The sequence below is a fragment of the Aegilops tauschii genome, chromosome 1 (assembly GCF_002575655.3).
Source record: "Aegilops tauschii subsp. strangulata cultivar AL8/78 chromosome 1, Aet v6.0, whole genome shotgun sequence".
Lineage (NCBI taxonomy): Eukaryota > Viridiplantae > Streptophyta > Magnoliopsida > Poales > Poaceae > Aegilops > Aegilops tauschii.
The window spans coordinates 24,930,097-24,936,178 of NC_053035.3; positions in this window are offsets into that span (position 1 = coordinate 24,930,097).

Sequence of the window (6,082 nt, forward strand, 5' to 3'; positions counted from 1 at the left end):
TTTATCGTGATATCTTGAGATTTTATATATTTAAAATTAGATACATGACCCTAAAAAATGTTCTGAAATTAAGCATAGAATAACCTATGAAAGAAAAAAGCAAGCGTAGCAACATGACATTTGATGGCGGCGTTCAACCGAATACCACATCTCTAGTTGTATTTTGCCCAGGTGCTTCTTCATGCATGTGATATGCAGAAAGCTGCGTATGCTTGCCCATGTACTTCCGCTTCCGACATATTGAACACCTAACAATACATATTGTGCTTAACATGGGTGTAGGAAAAACTGGTTTGTGGTCTACCATCTATCCTTCGGCGTTTTCCATGGTGCTGTGCGCTAAGAGGCTACATTAAGAATTCTCTTATACTGACTTTTTAAAGAGTGTACCTCTTATACAATTAAGACTTCCTAGCCTCATAGACAAGTTTTTAGGCAGAGTCCAGATCAAACTACACAAGCACGATACATTTAAATCATTCATATTGTGTAATCCATGGGACACACACCTCTAAGCAATATGACATGATCATGTCTAAACTCTTCTAATCATGCATTTCGTTATTAGAGCTATAACTTAACCCATGACCTAGAAACCTAGTTCCTTTCAATTATCAACGTACCCAAGTAATCTTTCCAATGTGCATCCAAAGTATATTGCATTCCATTGACACCCGAGTAGCTTCCTTAAGCATATAATACTTAAGTACATTCCAGTAAGTAATAGTTAGATGGTAAACAAGTAAAACAATTCCATGCATACATGAATACATGTATAATTTCATAATGAGGTGAACCAAATATTAATAGTTCCAAACCATTTGAATATAGTTGCAAGACAAATAATTATAACAAATTTTCTTTTTTTTTGGGGGGGGGGGGGGGGGGGGACCAACCATAGCTAATTGACCTAGAGTTTCGGTTATTATTTAGAAAAATAACCTTTGGTCAAGTGAATAAATTTAAATATTTAGGCAGAGTGCAAACTATATGTAGTTTGTAGTTTTTTTTCCAGTTGGTTCTCCATGTCCCTATTTTAGTATTATTCTCCATGACAATTTTAATCTTGAATTATTAAACTTCGAACCATGAAATATGTTTGGCCCAACTTGAGTCGAAAAGTATGGTACTAGTTACAAGAAACACTAAAGTTTCTTGAAACCATTTTCCACGAATTACAACATGGTTTTAAACACTATTTTGCATTTTGAGGTCTCAAAAGATAGTCCAAATTGCATGCACATAAGAAACAGTATAGAACAAAACATTGTTATGCTATGGAATTTAACATGTGTTGCAGGAAAAAGAGGCAATTTAACATCTTTGTGAGAAAAAAGGAAACCAACATGGAAAGAATTGAAGATTGAGTCTCTCTCTCTCTCTCAACTTAGTTGTGTGCCAAACTCTAAAAGGACATCTATTTTGAAACCGTCTGGGGACTATGCGACTAGACATCTTCTGCCATTTAGCGTTGATTATAGTTTGTCACAACAATAGAATAAAGGTGAGGTAGTGTATACGAGAACTGATACATGTTCGGAACATATCAAGGATTGACCAGTTTTGTCAAACTGTTCCAATTAATTAGTAGTGGTAATTTTGAAATATTAATGCGTGGTGACGCTATATTTGACCGTGTGCAATGAAATTCAGGAACCAGCTGTTGCTCGCTGATGGCATCCACTAACTCCACTATCCACTATCAGGCAATGATGACACTATGAGCTAAAATAGCATGCTTCTCTTTACATGGTGGGATGTGGATTTCTTTTTTACATTGAAATTGCGAGATTTATCCATATTTACAGCGGAAACACACCGCCTCCAAGAAAAGAACACCTTCATATTAACTGAGGGTAGCGAAAACAAATAAGATCGAAAACAGTGTGGTCGCCTTACTCGTAATTTTATAACTTGGGGTGTCATACATGTGAACTACACAATCAAGAGTACGTAGTAGAAATTATGTCCTGCATCCCTGTATGAAGCAACACTAAGGACTTGCTCCACAAGATTATATTAAGCTTTATGGGGCTAACATGAGCACGTCGATCTGTTGACAAATGCAAATTAGCATCCCTGGTTTTTTGAATTTTTTCTTCTTCTTAAGATATGAATGATTCCGTCATGCTGTGTCATCTCCAACAAGGAGCAGTTCTACTGTTACTAACTTGAACTTCTAAAGTGTCCTAAAAAAACTTCAACTTTTAAAGTTTACTAAACAAGTGTAAATGATCAAGAAGCAAAATCCCAACGCAACTCTTCTTGCTTGCAGGTGCATGTATAAAATTAGTATATAATAAAATATACTGCTCATACGTAGCAAACTGCAGCTGCTCAAGCAGAGAACGACACAAAATATATTCTAATGCGTGGGAAAGAGATTATGAAAGCAATTGAAATGGTCTAATCAATTGAGTGTGTGACGTCTTAATTAGGTTGTTGGCTGTTGCAGCTAGTAACTAATTCTTAGGGAGAAGTAGAGATCAGCAAGTTTCATTATTCTGCCGTCCAAAGAAAAAGTTTCATTAGGCTCTTATCATCATCCTTTGAAAGCTGATCAGGAGAAACTTTGCTCATATCAATATCCGGCTTACTTCTGTCAGCAGGTGGCAATGATACGCGTAGAATTATTGATCCAGGAAATTAACTGAACTTTGCCACAGAAAATGGACAATGAAGAGCCAGCATTGACCTGACAATTGCGTGCATACTCAAAAATAGATATACAACACGTGACTTCCATTGTCATGAAATTTCAAATCCAAATTCAACCCACATGTGGAATAATGGCTAATTAAAAATGGGTGTTTTTTTGTTCATAACTATTGAATTGCAATCTTAGAATTAGCTATATTGTACAAGTTGGATATATAAATTTTTGGCATGACAAACAGATATGAAATCGTATAAGATAATTTTTATCATGAAAATTTATGGGACACATAGAAGATATGAACTCTTCATAGCATCTTAGATCACACAACAAAACAAGCAAAATCTGTTGTATAATTTCGACACCGACACCGGATGAAAATTGAAAGAGATTAATAGTGTGTGCTGTGTTAACCTTGGCTAGTTCATTGGCTAGACTGACGAATTAGGCTGCATCGCTCACTCGCCGTATGAATCAGTTGAGCTCCGCGTACAGGGAGAGCATAGGCAGGCTGGCGACAAGGGCATGGGACGGCGGCAACCGCGCCTGATCACACGTGAACCCAACTTCCACGAGAGTAGGGCGGAGGCTAATTTTCCACGTTGTTAAATGGGCTGTTACATGGCTTTTACACATTGAGAAAATAGGGTTTTCCCTAGTAATTACCCTATTTGATGCATCTTGTATCAAATACTCTCTCCGTCACGGTTTAGAAGGCACAGTTAGATTTACGTGCGTTTCCAAAATAGACAAGATTTGAGGCGCCAATGCAATTACTCCCAGTACTGTATGCATGCGACCGTGTGAATCCTACGCTGCTCAGGTCGGGGTGTAATTGATGCATGCATGGTGTGAACGTCTCCACCAGTGCATGCGGGAGGGACTCCTCGTTTAGTGGCTCTGGAGTTTACCACGCATTAATATCTCAACTAATTAGGCACCGGGGTGTTACTGCATGGATTTTTTTCAGTCACGCCCAAAGGAAAACAGGGCCAATCGGGATTCACCTAGATCCGAGCGATTCCAAATGTATGCCCTCTAAACCGTGACGGAGGGAGTAGTAGGCGATTCGCACAAGGTGACCTAGCGAGTGACTTGGGCCGGCCTAACTGTATCGTACTTGCAGGTTCTGGTTTTTGGAACCTTCTAGGTCATTCCCAGCCGGTTTTTACTGGTTTTGGGAATCTTCTACAACTTCCTGAACCGGTTTTTATCTTTCCTTTCTAATTTCCTTTTTCTGTTTTTTTTTCTGTTCTGTCATTTTTTTTCTGTTTCTTCTTCTGTCATTTTTACTGGTTTTATGGATCTTTTTCTGTTTCTTTCAGTTTCCCTTTTCATGTTTATTTAATTTTTCAACAAAATCTGGAATTTAAAAAATGTTAGAATTTCTAAAAATTTGTCCATTTTTTAAACTTTGTTCCTGTTTCCAAATTTAGTTATGAAATTCTAAAAATGTTGTAATACATCAAAATCTGTTCACTTCTTTTAGAAAACGTTTGAAAATTGAAAAAAGATTAAAATATCTGAAAATGTTAGTATTTTTAATTTTGTACAAAAATTTAAAAAATGTACGCGGATTCCATAAATTGTTCCTGTTTACAAAAAATCACAAATTATTAAACTGTTCACGTTTTCCAAATTTGTTTGCAAATTCAAAAAATGTTTGGGAAATTACATAAAATATTTGTGTTTTGAAAAAGTTGTTAATTTTGAAGAAAAATGTTTGCATTTATTAAAACATGTTCCTGTTTATAAAATTTGTTCACAAATTCAACATTCTTGCAAATACCCAAAAATGTTCACATTTTCGTGCAATGTTTGAGATTTTAGACACAGATTCCTAGGAATTAAGGTTGCTAGTGACCTCGTTCGGTAGTAGGAGGTCGTCTGTTCAAACTCTCACTTGTGTTTTTGTTTTTGGGAGTTTTTGAATGTTTAAGTTTTACCACTGCGGTTTACTTCTTTTAGCATTGCGCTGCTAGTTTGGCACAAAAGCTAATGTGGCGTAGCGGCTACCCCTACTTGTGCCTTGCCTTGAAGTTAGGGGATAGAACCCCAGCGCTAGCGCTGCTTTTTTCGTGTTTTTCCACCTCACGAGTGGCTATGCCCTGTGCGAACTGTTGACTTTTTGATGCAAAGAGTGTCACGCAGGAGCTCCCAAGTACAAGTGTGCCCGCGATTGGATCGCTAGTGACATACTTCCAAGTTCGCTCCGTCGTTGAGGCTCCTGCTCGTCCCCTAGGCTACGCCATTGGATGTACCCTAACCTGGCGTGAAGCTTTATCGGGTCGCCACACAGTACTGGGCAGGCACAATACTAATGCACTGTTCTTTCAACGTGTTGCACTGTTTTGCATGCTTTGTCTTTTTGGGGTTTTTGTTTCTTTTTCTTTTTTCTCGGTTTTCTTTATTTCTTTCTTGGCTTTCATTAGATTTCGCCGATTTTCAATGTGTTCGTCTCTTATCCATCGGTTCCTTTGGGTTTTTGTTTTTTATTTTCTCTCTTAGCTTTCGTTGGTCTTCATTTTTATTCTTTTTCCTCAACTAATTTTTACTTTATTTCATACATAATGTATATTTCCCATATACATCTGGAATATTTAAATAAATGATTACCTTTTTCTGGAAATATATGTTTTGATATATATATTTTTTATACATGATGTACAATTTTTGTAACAAACATATGTTACAAAAATATATGCTTTTATGTCTAATTTTATCAAATATATGCTTTTATGTCTAATTTTTTCATGTACATTGTATATTTTTCATATACATCAGATACATATTTTTATAAGTTTATTATTTTTCATAAACGTAACAAACATTATGTTTATACATGTATCAAAAAAAAATTAACAGATGATTAACATTTTTTCTCAAATATAAGTTTTGATCTCTATTTTTCATATACATTTTACATTTTTCGTATACATAAGGAACATCTTTTTATACATAGTTCCAATTTTTAAAGACATGATTTTTTTTTCAAATACATATTTTGATGTCTACTTTTTACATATACATAGTATATTGTTCGTATACATAAGGAAAATCTTTTTCTACATGTTTAACATTTTCTAAATACAAGAATTACATTTACTTTAAATGGTACAATTTTTTTCAAACTTTATAAATAATTTTTAATACTGTTTATGTATATGGAAAATTTCACTAACAAAATGTTTACACTGTGTAAATATTTTTCATAACTATAACACAGTGTAAACGTTTTGTTAGTGAAATTTTCCATATACATATACAATATTAATATGTAACAATACAACATTTTTCAAATGCATTTACATTGTGTTAGCATATTTCAAATGCATGGTGAATATTTTTCAAATTTACTATGTTTTTGGTTTTAAAATATTTAAAAATTATAAGCATAGCTAAGAAACAAAAAAAAAAGAAAATGAA